Genomic DNA, 16,624 nt, shown 5'->3' with positions numbered 1-16,624 from the left:
CTACCTGCAATATGACTGCATCCCCTTTATACTGCTTGTTTTGCCCCATCTACGTGTTCAGAGTTCCCTCTTATTCAGCTCACATTGCAATTTTGTAAGAGAAGCAAATAAATAATTTTTTAACCACTAGCAACCACATTTAAGGCCTGCTGTATACACTAGCTACCAGTGGTGGCTCCAGAGCTGGGGCTGCCGCGCAGTCCAAAATTCAAATAGGGGAGCCACACCAACTGCCACACAGTGACGTCTGGTGAGGTCAATTACTGGGAAGGCACACCTGGAGATGGGTCTGAGTGCTGGGAGCCTGTCTCACCCCCTACACACTGTAACTCTCCCTTCACTACACTAAACTTCAGTGTCCATTGATTCTCCCACCTGCATCACTGTGTCTGCTCTTGCTGCTGCTGACTGAGCTCGGATCTCTAAACACTGCAGTGCACTTCCTGGTCACATGACACATCCAAGGTGTCCATCAGTGCTCCAGCCCCCCCCCACCCATACTCAGAGGCATGCCTCCGTTAGCTCTCTTTCTGTGCAGCTTACTGCCCGTGGTGTGGCCTCGCTCCCAGCTCCGCCATCAGTGTCTGACTATACAGGAACGAGGCTGAGCTGTTGCTGCCTCATCTCTCGGCTCCCTGCGTCCCAGGGAGCTCCACAAAGCTGGTGAGTGTTAACTATAAAAAAATTATTACAATAAACAAAGAAGATGTTTTTAAGTTATATATATATCTTATTTGTATTATTCTAATAATTTTTATATCAAATCTCAGGAGTACGGCAGTTGAGCTGCAGTCCCACCTCTGGAGCCGCCCCGGCTAGCTGCCATTCTAAAGGTCTTCTTTGAAAACTAGCCACCAAATTGGAGTTCTGCTTTATTCCCTAGCCACCGTACCAGAGGCCAGTGTAATTAATAAGCCATCAGATTAGTGGTCTGCTTTATACAGTAGCCACCATACTGGACTTCTTCTTTGATCACTTGCCAGCAGATAGGTGGTACTCTTTACCCCAACTACCAGATTTGAGTTTTTGAGATCTTCTTTATTCATTAGCAACTTCATTGGAGGTTTTTTTTTTGTACATAACCCCACATACAAGAGGTCTGTTTTAGTGTAAATAAGAGTTCTGCATGACCCATGATTATTATCCAGCTCTGGTGCAATCTCTTAGAACTATTGCTAAATGTGTTTATAGTTAGCTGAACACCTGGCTGTACAGTGTCACCCAGATCCTGTCAGAGGTCACTGTACCGTGTACCTGCACACATGACGCCATCAATCACTGCCAAGGTCTCTGTGCCATGCGAGGCTAATTTGGAAAACACATTAACCACTAAACTGGCTAATTTTTTTTCCCAAAAATCTTCTAGAAATTGTAGTTTAAAAAAAAAATTAAAGACGTTTATAACATATTTTTAAAAAGATATTAAAATGTTTGAATTTATTGCAAAAAAATAAATAAAAATACACCTAGGGGGTATGTCACACCCCTCTCTCCCCACAGTGTTCATTGTCCCCATTGTGAAAATACTTTCCATCCACCAGTGTCAATAAACTCCCCAGCAGCAACAGATCCCCAGTGGCATTACCCCCTCACCCACCCCAGTGGCAAAGGTGCACCCTCCGTTGCCCCCTGGCAATACCCCTCCTGCTTGGCATTGCCCCTTCCTTCTAAAGCAGAGCCCAGTGGAGCGTATGTCAGTGTCCCCTGCTGCAGCTGATCTCTGCATTACAACATCACTGTCTGGGGGCTGGAGGAGGAGACACATTTTGCACATGTGCAGAACCGGTCTACTCTGGAATCACCGGGGAATGCAGCTGCAGACACGGTCACATAGGGACTGTATCAACGCAAGCCCGGCTGGCCGTGTTCGGATCCCATGCTCCCATGCCAGGTGAGTGATTAAAACTTTCATTTGTTTTTTTTTGTTTTATTTATCTACATTACTGTAAGATATAACCTGATTGTGAGAGAGGAGAAAAAGCGCACTCCTGTCTGTCTTGAACTTCTTCAAATAAAGATTATACATTTGTTTTTTTATTTATTTATTATTTATTATATTAAAAAAAATGTATTTACAAAATTAAATATTTGGTTAAATCTACCATAGACTTGAACCGAACCAAACCTTGTTTCTTTCCATGAAGGTGTTCAAGCCAATATATGTCATTCTTACCACTTGAAACTGGTGGTTGCATTCTATTAAAAGGAGACAGTTAAACTTAAAATGCACAAGAGTTATGCTGGGTACACACTGACAGATACATTGGCTGATCAATTGATGGGCCAATATATCTGCTGCCCGTTGGCCAGCGTGTACCCGCAATATGTCGGTGAACGTCGTCGTTCACTGACTCCATCCTGGAGTCCTTTGAATAGGACTCCGGGATGGAATATGCTGGATTGGGTAAGCACTTTGAATAGGACTCTGGGATGGCGTGTGCTGGATTGGGTGATCACTTTGAATAGGACTCCGGGATGGAGTGTGCTGGATTGGGTGATCACTTTGAATAGGACTCCGGGATGGAGTGTGCTGGATTGGGTGAGCACTTTGAATAGGACTACGGGATGGAGTGTGCTGGATTGGGTGAGCACTTTGAATAGGACTCCGGGATGGAGTGTGCTGGATTGGAAGCAGGAGTATACAGGAACTTGAGGCAGGCAAACTGGAAAGGAAACCAGCGGAGCTCAGGAACAAAAGTCTTGCTGTAGCAAAGAGCACTATTGTACTGGCAATGAGACAGAGTCAGGGAAGGGCTTTTATACCCCTGGTCGGATGCTGATTGGCTGGAGCAACTGGAGAGTGTTGCTGACTGGATGGATCTGGACCTCCTGACTTGATCTAAGATGGCCGCGCCCATGATCCGGAGGTCTGACAAACTAAGGTGCAGGAAGTGCATGGAAGTGTGGCTGGGACACCTAGGCAACATCGGGGATGCAGGAAACCACCTTCAGGCATAGGCCCCACTCTGGATTCTACTGACAAGAGCGGCCGGCGACTCAGCAAGGTGCAATGACATAAGCGCATGGGGAGATGCAGGGGTCTCAGCCGGAGGTCTCTGGCACAGTACCCCCCCTTTTAAAAGTGGACTCCGGACACTTCCTAGGCTTGTGAGGAAACTTGACGTGGAAGGCTTTCAGAAGAGCAGGGGCATGGATGTCAGTAGCGAAAATCCAAGTCCTTTCTTCTGGGCCATAGCCCTTCCAGTCAATGAGGTTTTGAAGTCGTCCATAGTAGCAGCGGGAATCCAGAATTTCTTGGATCTCGAATTCCTGTCCACGCTGAGTGTAGATACTAGGTGTCTTAGGGAGAGATCTTTGAAATGTATTCAAACCTAAAGGTTTCAGGAGAGACACGTGGAATGAATTAGGAATTCGTAAGACAGGCGGTAACTTCAACTTAACAGCCACTGGGTTGATAACCTTTTCCACTGAGAATGGCCTGATGAATCGAGGAGCGAACTTCATAGATGGAATGTGAAGTTTGAGATTTCGGGTAGACAACCATACTCTGTCTCCAGGTTGGAACTTTGGGGCAGCTCGTCTCTTATGGTCAGCAAACTTTTTGTAGCATATGGAGGCCTTCAACAATGAAGAATGGACCTTGTCCCAGATAGCCGTCAGATGCTGGAGGGTATCTTTAACATATAGTACATCAATAGTCGGAACCTTTGGGAACTCGGGTAGGTGAGGATGTTGATCATACACAGTATAAAAGGGTGTGTTCTCAGTCTTTTGAAGATGAAATGAAGAGACGCAGGAACTGTTCAAGGTCTTGGTTCACCCTCTCTGTCTGCCCATTGGTCTGAGGGTGATAGGCCGTAGAGTATTTAAGTTTCACTTGCAGGGCTGAACACAGGGACCTCCAAAACTTGGCCACGAACTGAACTCCTCTGTCGGAGATAATATCTTGAGGCAGACCGTGCAAACGGAAAATTTCCTTAATGAAGAGCTGTGCAAGCTGGGATGCTGAAGGCAAACCTGTTAAAGGCACGAAATGAGACATCTTAGAGAATCTGTCAACAATTACCCATATGGAATTTGTGGTCTTGTGATGGGGGCAAGTCCGCAATAAAGTCCATGGATAAATGGGACCAGGGCTGTCGAGGAACAGTCAAGGGATGTAATAGACCAGATGTTCTTCTAGAGATTTTATGTTGAGCACATCTGACGCAGGAAGTAACAAAATCTTTGACATCAGTCTTCAATGTAGGCCACCAATATGAGCGTTGAATGAATTTGACAGTCTTCTCTACCCCAGTATGTCCAGAAAATCATGAAGCCTGAGCCCAATGCAACAGCTTTTTATGAAGATCCGAGGCCACGAAGGTCTTTCCCTGAGGAGGATCTGACGAGAGTCTGCTAGAGGCAAAGGATGTGGGCTCCAGAATTGGAGGAGGAGGTTCTTGTATATTTCCCTGTTCAGAATCCAGGGAGCGAGATAAGGCATCAGCCTTAGTATTCTGAGCACCAGGATGGTAGGAAAGTTTAAAATCGAATCGTGAGAAAAACAGTGCCCATCTGGCCTGTTTGGAATTTAAACATCGGGCTGTCTGTAGGTAAAGCAGATTTTTATGGTCAGTGAAGATTGAAATAGGGTACGAGGCTCCTTCAAGCAAATAACGCCATTCCTCTAGCGCCAGCTTAATCGCCAGGTGTTCTTGGTCTCCAATGGGATAATTCCTCTTGGCAGGTAGGAATCTTCGAGAGAAGAAGCAGCAGGGGTGTAACTTGCCATATTTGGATCGTTGCGAGAGAACAGCTCCCACCCCTTCCATAGAGGCATCTACTACTGAGATGAAAGCTTGTTTCAGCTGGTGGAAAGCCGAAATAGCCTCAGGAGACATACACCGGGGTTAGCAACTTTTCAAGTGAGAACTGTAATAGGAGCAACCAACGAGGAGAACCCCTTGATGAACTCTCGGTAGTAGTTGGCGAATCCTAAGAACCACTGAATGGATTTCAAGGTGGAAGCAAAAACCAGTCTAGAATGGCTTGCAACTTCTGTGGATCCATTTGTAGACCGGTTCCAGAGATAATGTATCCTAGGCAGGGAATGTTTGAGGTCTTGAAGGAGCATTTCTATAACTTACAGAAAAGCAGGTTTTTCCTTAAGCGAAGCAAAACTTCCTTGACTTGGGATCGATGCATCTAAAGGTCTTGGGAGAAGATTAAAATATCATCCAAGTAAACTACGACTGATTTGTATAAAAGGTCTCAGAAGATCTCATTAACGAAATGTTGGAAGACTGCCAGGGCATTGCTGAGGCCGAAGGGCATCACTAGATATTCATAGTGCCCATCCCTGGTATTGAATGCAGTCTTCCATTCATCTCCTTCACGTATACGGATCAGATTATACGCACCCCTTAAGTCAAGTTTAGTAAACACAGAAGCACCTTTCACTCTATCGAACAGTTCTGTAATGAGTGGAAGTGAATAACGATTCTTGATGGTAATGTCGTTGAGTCCACGATAGTCAATGCAGGAACGAAGGCCACCATCTTTCTTCTTTAAGAAAAAGAAACCTGCTCCGGCTGAGCTGGAGGGACGAATAAACCCTTTCTCCAAGTTCTCTGCTATATACTCGGACATAGCTTGGGTCTCTGGCAACGAGAGGGGATAGACTCATCCACGTGGCAGAGTTTTCCCTGGCACCAAGTCAATAGGACAGTCCCATTCACAATGTGGCAGGAGAGTGTCAGCTCCTTGTTTACTGAAGACGTCACAGAAGTTTCGTATAGGAACAATTTGAGGAAGACAGTTCTGAAAACAAAATGGACTCCAGGAGACAATTTGCAAGGACGTCCAATCGATACAAGGATTATGTCTTTGAAGCCATGGGATGCCCAGAATCATTTCATGAGAGGCTTTAGGAATGACAAGGAAGGACATGGTTTCCACGTGAAGCGCCCCAACTTTGAGCTTCAAAGGTTGGGAGCAATGAGTAATTCTCCCACCGATGATTCGACTATCATCTATAGAAGTTAAAGACACTTGTGGTAGCCACTCGGTGGATATGAGTCAAACAAAGAGAGAACACTTAAGTAGACTTGGTTCACTTCCAACAAGACAGTGAGAGTAGGATCAGTTTCCTTGTGTGATTCCATAGATACTCCTAAAGTAACCCCTCTGTCATAGGTTAGGAGGGGGCGTTTCCCGGATGGGAAGGACAAGACTTGAGGTAGTGGTGCGAAGAAGCACAGTACAGGCAAAGATTTTCTAGACGTCTCCTTTGATGTTCTTCAATAGAGAGTCGGGAACGATTCACTTGCATAGGCTCATCAGGAGGAGTAGAGGGTGAAGCAACTCGAGGAGCAGAATGACTTTTAGGGCGGTCGAACCGACTTCTTTCCATGACTCACTCTCTGTGATGCAGGTCGACTTTATTACATAAAGAAATCAAGGCGTCCAATGATGAAGGCAGCTCATGGGAAGCTAGGTCATCCTTTATTGTCTCTGACAACCCGTTCCAAAAGGCTGCAAGTAAGGCTTCCTCATTCCAGGTCAGCTCTGAGGCTATGGTGTGAAACTGAATCACATATTGGCTAACAGTCCTGCTTCCCTGGCGGAGGCGTAACACATCATTTGAGGCTGAGGTCGTTCTACCTGGTTTGTCAAAGATTCTCTGGAAGGTGGTTACGAACTCAGTATAGTTGGAAAGAATTGGGTCAGCTTTCTCCCAGAGAGGAGAGACCCAGTCCAAGGCTTGACCTGTCAGTAGTGATATGACATATGCTACTCGAGTTCTGGAAGTAGGGAAGCTTGCTGCATGTAACTCGAAATTAATCTCACATTGATTTAAAAATCCATGACAGAGCTTTGGATTCCCATCAAATTTATTGGGAAGGGGTAGCTGAAGATGAGGCACTGGAGCAGAGGCCACTGCGGAAGTGGTTACAGAAGTAGGATTACTGGACTGGAGATCCGCTCTAGAAATTCCTGAGAGGAGAGCTGGAACATTATCCAGACGAGTAGATATATCCTGGACATATTGCATCAACTGTACTTGAGCCGACTCCTGTCTACCCAGGCGATTCAGTAGATCCTGGTCAGATCCAGGCCCAGGGCTCTGTGTAGCAGACGAATCCATGAGGCCAGTACAAACTGGCACGGCTCGGGTAATTGGGATTGGTAAACCCAAACTAGGTTGATGAACAGAGACACCTGGACCAGTGGGTAGTTAGAATTTAGATGGTTTAATGTAATTCTTGGTCATACAGCTGAATGAGGACTTTATTATGAGATGTAGAATAATGTCCTCTATGCAGAGATGTGCAACAAAAGATACTGAATAAAGCTATAACACAAAAGTCTCTGGAGTACACGAAGTAACGTGTTGACAAGGATTGTAGACTTGGAACTGTAGAATTAGACGAGGAATATTAAAACTTGAAATAGAGTCCGGGCTGAGGTTTGCTGAATAAGAAATGGATACTTGAATGTGACTCCAGGGTGGAGTACGGTGGATTGGAGTGAGAACTTGAGTCTGACTCCGTGATGGAGTATGCTGGATTGGAGAGAACACTTGAATAGGACTCCGGGATGGAGTATGCTGGATCGGGTGAGCACATGGAATAGGACTCCGGGATGGAGTGTGCTGGATTAGGTGAGCACTTTGAATAGGACTCCGGGATGGAGTATGTTGGATTGGGTGAGCACTTTGAATAGGACTCTGGGATGGAGTGTGCTGGATTGGGTGAGCACTTTGAATAGGACTCCGGGATGGAGTGTGCTGGATTGGAAGCAGGAGTATACAGGAACTTGAGGCAGGCAAACTGGAAAGGAAACCAGCGGAGCTCAGGAACAAAGGTCTCGCTGTAGCAAAGAGCACTATTGTACTGGCAATGAGACAGAGTCAGGGAAGGGCTTTTATACCCCTGGTCGGATGATGAATGGCTGGAGCAACTGGAGAGTGCTGCTGACTGGATGGATCTGGACCTCCTGACTTGATCCAAGATGGCCGCACCCATGATCCGGAGGTCTGACACACTGAAGTGCAGGAAGTGCATGGAAGATTGGCTGGGACACCCAGGCAACAGCGGGGATGCAGGAAACCACCTTCAGGCATAGGCCCCACTCTGGATTCTACTGACAGGAGCGGCCAGCGACTCAGCAAGGTGCGATGACATAAGCGCATGGGGAGATGCAGGGGTCTCAGCTGGAGGTCTCTAGCACAGTTTGTGACACCAACACTGCAACAGTCCTGGTCTCGGTGACCTCGGATCCACTTTAAAAGTAAAACAGTCAGTGGTATCCTAGTTTGGCCCGCTAACGCGTTTTGCTCAATGGAGTTTTATCAAAGAGACTTGATAAAGCTTCATATCAGAGTGAAATGCATTAGAAAGCTGATCTAGGATCTGGATATTGTAAGTGATGACACTGCAGTGTATCACAGTATAATATTGGAATAAGCAGCCGCCAGATTACACATCACTGGCAATTATCAATGAACTTATGGTCCCACGTTGCTATATATTAACAAGGAACTCTGACAGGTGTTCACTCGGAGTGTTATGATCCGCGACAGAGGATAATCTTGGTGTCGTATTAGTCGACTGGGACTCTGCATCATGCCTTGATTTCAGTTCCAGCTCTTGCAGGTCTGTGTGCAGCTCATTACTGCATTCCTGTCTGTCAGTTTGTGTTCAGAGCTCAGCTGCATACTATCCTGTGATTAGGGAGGTTTTGTGCAAGGATTGCGCTGATTGGTCCCTGCTTCTGATAAATTACAACCAGCCCTACACTTTCTGCCGGTGATATTGTCTGACTCCCAGAGTAAGTGTTTGTCCTGTGCTCAGAAGCCTGATTTCTAGCCAGTCTCACCTTGTTCTGCAGTTCCTGCGTGCTGAGAGTATTTCTCCTGTGCCTGTCTGCCTGATCAGTCATCTGCTGTGCTTCCATCTGCTCACATCTTTGCTGCTCACGTCCTTGCTGGTGGGACTTCCCGGAGCAGTGACTTCTGCAGCAGCGGCCTATCTCTCCGCAGCCTGCAACATTTCCATACCGCAGTCCAGTCTAGCCGTGTCAGTGTGTCAAGCCAATTCAAGCCAGCAGTGTTCTCTACCTCGCTGCCTCCAGCCTATGTTCCAGCTGCGTCTGTGTTCACCTGTCTGCTCAGTCAGTGGCTTGTTATACCTCGGCCCTCAAGGTCGTACTGTGTTGTTCTTATCGTACCTCGGCCCTCAAGGCCACACTCTGTTGCTCTTATTGTAACTCGGCTCTCAAGGCCGCACCGCGTTGTTCCTGTCACACCTTGGCCCTCAAGGCCACACCGTGTTGTTCCTGTCGCATCTCGGCTCTCAAGGCCACACCATGTTGTTCCTGATGCACCTCAGCCCTCAAGGCAGCACCATGTTGATCCTGTCGCACCTCGGCCCCCAAGGTCGCACCGTGTTGTTACTGTCGCATCTCGGCTCTCAAGGCCACACCATGTTGTTCCTGATGCACCTCAGCCATCACGGCAGCACCATGTTGATCCTGTCGCACCTCGGCCCCCAAGGTCGCACCGTGTTGTTCTTGTCACACCTCGGCCCTCAAGGTCGCACCACGTTGTTCTTGTCACACCTCGGCCCGCAAGGCCGCACCTTGAACCTAGTAAGTTACTTCAGCCAATGGCCCAGCCACATTATAGTGCATTTCTTCTCTGTCCTGTCATTGACTGTAACGTGGCCCTGCCGCATTGGTTATCTTGCCTGTCTAGTCCTTGTCTGTAAATCCTGCAGTATCACTGTCATGGTCACTCCTGCTTCGATGCTTGTATTCATTGTTTAGCCGCTCCTTGCCTGGTGACCTAGCTGCACAATAGTCCCAAAACGTATCTGAGATCATTACCATCTGTCGCTACATGTATGTCTTGTCCTTTACATCTGTACTAATGATCATCTGCCTGCAGCCTCACTCCAGCTAGTTCCAGTGGAAGGACTGCCACTCCTCAGTTCTGCCTTGTTTGTAGTCAGAAGTCCTGCGGTTTCTCGTCGGTTGTGTAAGACTTTACTGCTGGAGGCTTAATCCAGGCGGCCACCTAAGTACCGGTGTGAGTATAAATCACTAAGGGAACAACAGGTGGCTGTTATTGGTGGAAGATCCTCTCCTTGGCACTAGAGGTCTTACACAACCGTGTGAGTACCTAGATCTGCACAACTTCAAAACAACTTTTTTCATTTTTAAACAGTTTTTTTTTGCCATAGCTCCAATCAGGAATAGATAGAAACAGTATTAGTTTTAAAGAACAAATAAGTATGTGATACAAATGTAACTTTTGATACTGTTGTGTTTATACCTTTTACATTGCCTATACTGCAGAATTTATGTCCTAATGTGATAAGTACGTATATTTTTGGTCTTTAAGATCTATTAAATCATTTATTATCTTTGTTATACAGATGTGTCCATTAACTTTGCCATTCATTTAGCCTTAGCAAATTTGAGTAGTATAACATTAGCGCAACACTCCAATAAACAAATACTGTATATGTAATGTCCTACTTGTAATATTTGAGAAATAGACTAGCTTGTCCCTATTTCTGGAGTCATTCTTTAGTGTACACATGACCGTTGCACATTTCTAATACCAAAGCCTAAAATGAAGATAAATATGTCACTATTGTTTAATATGGAAAAAGATCAAAAATGGATATAAAAGTCCAGTAAACAAGAGCTGTTTTATTACCCATGAGCAACGATTACCAGCCAGCTTCTTATTGGTGGATTTGCTTACAATGTGCTGAGCAGCTGGTCGTACAATGTCAACGTGCGCCTAACAACGGTGACCATATTGTTTAATCTTGTTTAATGTAAAGTACCGTCCACAGTCATGTGATACCATCAATCACTGCCAAGAATCCTCTGCCATATCTTTTATAAAGTCATTAAAACTTTCAGAAAAAAAAAAAGTATTTCCAGCCAGATCCAAACTTTAAATACATATTAAAAATCTTATACTTCATTATTTTATTCATAAGGTAAGCAAGAGATATCTGTGATACTAGTGTATGGGGACAGCGGGCCGTTCCGCAAGAGGAAGGTAAGCAGGAGATATCTGTGATACTAGTGTATGGGGACAGCGGGCCGTTCCGCAAGAGGAAGGTAAGCAGGAGATATCTGTGATACTAGTGTATGGGGACAGCGGCCATTCCGCAAGAGGAAGGTAAGCAGGAGATATGTGTGATACTAGTGTATGGGGACAGCGGACCGTTCCGCAAGAGGAAGACAAGTAGGAGATATCTGTGATACTAGTGTATGGGGACAGCAGGCCGTTCTGCAAGAGGAAGGTAAGTAGGAGATATCTGTGATACTAGTGTATGGGTACAGCGGGGCATTCTGGGAGAGGAAGGTAAGTAGGAGATATCTGTGATACTAGTGTATGAGGACAGCGAGCCGTTCCGCAAGAGGAAGGTAAGTAGGAGATATCTGTGATACTAGTGTATGAGGACAGCGAGCCGTTCCGCAAGAGGAAGGTAAGTAGGAGATATCTGTGATACTAGTGTATGGGTACAGCGGGGCATTCCGGGAGGGAAAGGTAAGTAGGAGATATATGTGATACTAGTGTATGGGGACAGCGGGCCATTCCGGGAGAGGAAGGTAAGCAGGAGATATCTGTGATACTAGTGTATGGGGGCAGCGGGCCATTCCGCAAGAGGAAGGTAAGCAGGAGATATCTGTGATACTAGTGTATGGGGACAGAGGGCCATTCCGGGAGAGAAAGTTAAGTAGGTGATATCTGTGATACAAGTGTATGGGGACAGCGGGCCATTCCAGAAGAGAAAGGTAAGCAGGAGATATCTGTGATACTAGTGTATGGGGACAGCGGCCATTCTGGGAGAGGAAGGTAAGCAGGACAGGAGATATCTGTGATACTAGTGTATGGGGACAGCGGCCATTCCACAAGAGGAAGGTAAGCAGGACAGGAGATATCTGTGATACTAATGTATGGGGACAGCGGGCCATTCCGGGAGAGGAAGGTAAGCAGGAGATATCTGTGATACTAATGTATGGGGACAGCGGGCCATTCCGGGAGAGAAAGGTAAGCAGGTGATATCTGTGATACAAGTGTATGGGGACAGCGGGCCATTCCAGGAGAGAAAGGTAAGCAGGAGATATCTGTGATACTAGTGTATGGGGACAGCGGCCATTCTGGGAGAGGAAGGTAAGCAGGACAGGAGATATCTGTGATACTAGTGTATGGGGACAGCGGGCCATTCCGGGAGAGGAAGGTAAGCAGGAGATATCTGTGATACTAGAGTATGGGGACAGCGGGCCATTCTGGGAGAGGAAGGTAAGCAGGACAGGAGATATCTGTGATACTAGTGTATGGGGACAGCGGCCATTCCACAAGAGGAAGGTAAGCAGGACAGGAGATATCTGTGATACTAGTGTATGGGGACAGCGGGCCATTCCGGGAGAGGAAGGTAAGCAGGAGATATCTGTGATACTAATGTATGGGGACAGCGGGCCATTCCGGGAGAGAAAGGTAAGCAGGTGATATCTGTGATACTAGTGTATGGGGACAGCGGCCATTCTGGGAGAGGAAGGTAAGCAGGACAGGAGATATCTGTGATACTAGTGTATGGGGACAGCGGGCCATTCCGGGAGAGGAAGGTAAGCAGGAGATATCTGTGATACTAATGTATGGGGACAGCTGGCCATTCCGGGAGAGAAAGGTAAGCAGGTGATATCTGTGATACTAGTGTATGGGGACAGCGGGCCATTCCGGGAGAGGAAGGTAAGCAGGAGATATCTGTGATACTAGTGTATGGGGACAGCGGCCATTCTGGGAGAGGAAGGTAAGCAGGACAGGAGATATCTGTGATACTAGTGTATGGGGACAGCGGCCATTCCACAAGAGGAAGGTAAGCAGGACAGGAGATATCTGTGATACTAATGTATGGGGACAGCGGGCCATTCCGGGAGAGGAAGGTAAGCAGGAGATATCTGTGATACTAATGTATGGGGACAGCGGGCCATTCCGGGAGAGAAAGGTAAGCAGGTGATATCTGTGATACAAGTGTATGGGGACAGCGGGCCATTCCAGGAGAGAAAGGTAAGCAGGAGATATCTGTGATACTAGTGTATGGGGACAGCGGCCATTCTGGGAGAGGAAGGTAAGCAGGACAGGAGATATCTGTGATACTAGTGTATGGGGACAGCGGGCCATTCCGGGAGAGGAAGGTAAGCAGGAGATATCTGTGATACTAGAGTATGGGGACAGCGGGCCATTCTGGGAGAGGAAGGTAAGCAGGACAGGAGATATCTGTGATACTAGTGTATGGGGACAGCGGCCATTCCACAAGAGGAAGGTAAGCAGGACAGGAGATATCTGTGATACTAGTGTATGGGGACAGCGGGCCATTCCGGGAGAGGAAGGTAAGCAGGAGATATCTGTGATACTAATGTATGGGGACAGCGGGCCATTCCGGGAGAGAAAGGTAAGCAGGTGATATCTGTGATACTAGTGTATGGGGACAGCGGCCATTCTGGGAGAGGAAGGTAAGCAGGACAGGAGATATCTGTGATACTAGTGTATGGGGACAGCGGGCCATTCCGGGAGAGGAAGGTAAGCAGGAGATATCTGTGATACTAATGTATGGGGACAGCTGGCCATTCCGGGAGAGAAAGGTAAGCAGGTGATATCTGTGATACTAGTGTATGGGGACAGCGGGCCATTCCGGGAGAGGAAGGTAAGCAGGAGATATCTGTGATACTAATGTATGGGGACAGCGGGCCATTCCGGGAGAGAAAGGTAAGCAGGTGATATCTGTGATACTAGTGTATGGGGACAGCGGCCATTCTGGGAGAGGAAGGTAAGCAGGACAGGAGATATCTGTGATACTAGTGTATGGAGACAGCGGGCCATTCCGGGAGAGGAAGGTAAGCAGGAGATATCTGTGATACTAGTGTATGGGGACAGCGGGCCATTCCGGGAGAGGAAGGTAAGCAGGAGATATCTGTTATATCTCCTGCTTTACCTTCTTGGTGAATGGCCCGAAATATTTTACAATTGCAGGTGAAAATGTTAATTTTCACCTGCTTTGGTAAAAATTAAGTGATGAATGATAGGCCTTTTATCTTCATCTAACAGAGTATTTTTTTTCTTGAGACGTTCCTTCAATATGTGGAACAGAGAAAAAAAGTGCAAATAGTGTATTATCCAAGAAAATGTAAAACAAATATATGAAAATACAAAGGGATGTGCACGCCTGTATAAACGTGACTGATATTCTTGGGTAAAAACTCTATCACCAACAGCTTTCTGTGAACTTGAAACGATTGCTCTCAGTGGATGCAATTAGTTGTATTTTTTCTCTTGTAGTTACCATTCTTCTACTTGTTCTTCTACAGACGATCTGCTCCAAAGGTGAAGTTATTCAACAGTGACAAGTGGGGATATGTGAGGAAAGTGTATTTATTTATATGTTTGAGGACAAAAAACACCTCTTGCCGCTATGGCAGATTCCCAGCGCTGTGTCGCTCACACATTGGGGGCAGACTCAATTAGGCGTGAGGTTTGGCGAGGAAAAAACCTTGCAGCCCTCGCGCCCAATTTTGGAATACCGCAGGTATGCGCGCTCCCAATGCCCGCGGTCAGTGGCGGGCTGGGCCGGGGGGCAGGGTGCCATGTGCCCCCCGGGCCTCAGCGTCATGCGGGCCGCGGGCAGTCTGTGTCACTGTGACACAGACTGCACCGCGTGTGTAGCGCTGACCGGACGGAGTTCGGTCAGCGCTACACAGCACAAACACTCAGCCGCCGGCGCCGGCAGCTGTGAGTTTGCTGTAATCAGCAGCCGCTGAGAGTCTGTCAGACTCTCATCGGCTGCTGCTGCTCCCACTGCGGGAGCCATCTTCCGGCTCCCGCAGTGGGTAATGGGAGAGACGTCGTCATGACGACGTCTCTCCCATAATACAAAGCGGCCGGAGGAGCCGGTAGAAGCGCGGGACCAGGAGCGGGAGTTTCAGGTTAGTGTTTTTTTTTCTTTTATTAAGTCTCTCTCTACTGGGGGGGGGCTACTGGGGGCACTACCAGGGGGGTGGATTACTACTGGGGACACTACAAGGGGGGGACTACTACTACTGGGGGCACTACAAGAGGGGGACTACTACTACTGGGGGATCTACAAGGGGGGACTACTACTACTGTGGGCACTACAAGGGGGGCCTGCTACTGGGGGCACTACAAAGGGAGGGACTACTACTACTGGGTACTGGGGGCACTACAAGGGGCGGGACTACTACTACTGGGGGAACTACATGGGGGGCTGCTACTGGGGGCACTACAAAGGGGGGGACTACTACTACTGGGGGAACTACAAAGGGGGGGGACTACTACTACTGGGGGCACTACAAGGGGGGGACTACTACTACTGGGGGCACTACAAGGGGGGCTACTACTGGGGGCACTACAAGAGGGGGACTACTACTACTGGGGGAACTACAAGGGGGGACTACTACTACTGTGGGCACTACAAGGGGGGCCTGCTACTGGGGGCACTACAAAGGGGGGGACTACTACTACTGGGGGCACTACAAGGGGCGGGACTACTACTACTGGGGGAACTACAAGGGGGGGCTGCTACTGGGAGCACTACAAAGGGGGGGACTACTACTACTGGGGGCACTACAAGGGGGGGACTACTACTACTGGGGGCACTACAAGGGGGGGACTACTACTACTGGGGGCACTACAAGGGGGGCTACTACTGGGGGCACTACAAGGGGTTACTACTACTGGGGGAACTACAAGGGGGTACTACTACTAGGGGCACTACAAGGGGAGGGGACTACTACTAGGGGCACTGCATAGGGGGGAGGGGACTACTACTAGGGGCACTACATAGGGGGAGGGGACTACCACTGTGGGCACTGCATCGAGGGACCACTGCTGGGGGCTCTATATAAAGGGCAATACTGGGGGTACTGCATAGGGGGGAGACTACAACTGGGGCCATTATTTAAGGGGTATTGCATAAGGGTTACCACTATTGGGGGCACTGCATGGTGGGTGGACTGCTACTGGGGGCACTATATAAGGGGCACTGCATAGGGGGTACCACTATTGGGAGCACTATATAAGGGGCTTACTACTGGGGGCACAAGGAGCACTGCACAGGGGGGACCACTACTGGGGCCACTATATAAGGGGCTTACTACTGGGGGTACAAGGGGCACTGCATAGGGGGAGCACTACTGGGGGGCACTACTGGAGGTCTGCATAAGGGTGTTCTCTCCTGTGGCACACAGGGGCACTGCATATGGGCACTACGACAGGGGGCTGCCCCATATCTTTATTTTTACCTTACATCAATCCCATATGGACCCGCCTCCTCCCTGAAACACTTGAGGGGGGGCAGCGCCGTAGCACGCACGTTCTTCGGGCACCCTGGCTACACGCTACTCCTCTGCCAGGGTCGCCTGCATGCATTTGCCCCCCAGGCTAAAAGTTGCCAGCCAGCCCCTGCCCGCGGTATCCAATGAAAAAAATAGAGGTCGCAGAGTTTTCAGCTCTGAAAACCCTGCGCCGCGTAAAATAAAATGTTAAAAGAATTCTACAGTTACCTGCCCTGTGGTCTCCGCGGCTCCCGGTGGCCTCCACTCTGTCTTCTCACTGGAGAACAGGCTGCTGGGAGACTCC

At 48.1% G+C, this 16,624-nt stretch overlaps 1 protein-coding gene across 1 annotated transcript in view; it reads left to right on the top strand.

Annotated features, from left to right (window-relative positions):
- The first annotated feature begins 1,797 nt into the window (after nt 1–1,797).
- Nucleotides 1,798–16,624, top strand: part of LOC148522739 (antizyme inhibitor 2-like) — a 409,249-nt gene continuing 394,422 nt past the window's right edge. The window contains exon 1 of the mRNA XM_088473782.1: nt 1,798–1,891. The gene's annotated coding sequence lies outside the window, so the exon portion shown is untranslated. The remainder of the gene's footprint in view (nt 1,892–16,624) is intronic.

The sequence above is a fragment of the Taudactylus pleione genome, unplaced genomic scaffold (genome assembly GCF_031769625.1).
Source record: "Taudactylus pleione unplaced genomic scaffold, aTauple2 ptg000140l, whole genome shotgun sequence".
NCBI classification, from domain to species: domain Eukaryota; kingdom Metazoa; phylum Chordata; class Amphibia; order Anura; family Myobatrachidae; genus Taudactylus; species Taudactylus pleione.
The sequence above is the reverse complement of the archived record's forward strand: the minus strand, read 5'-3'. Positions and strand labels throughout refer to the sequence as shown.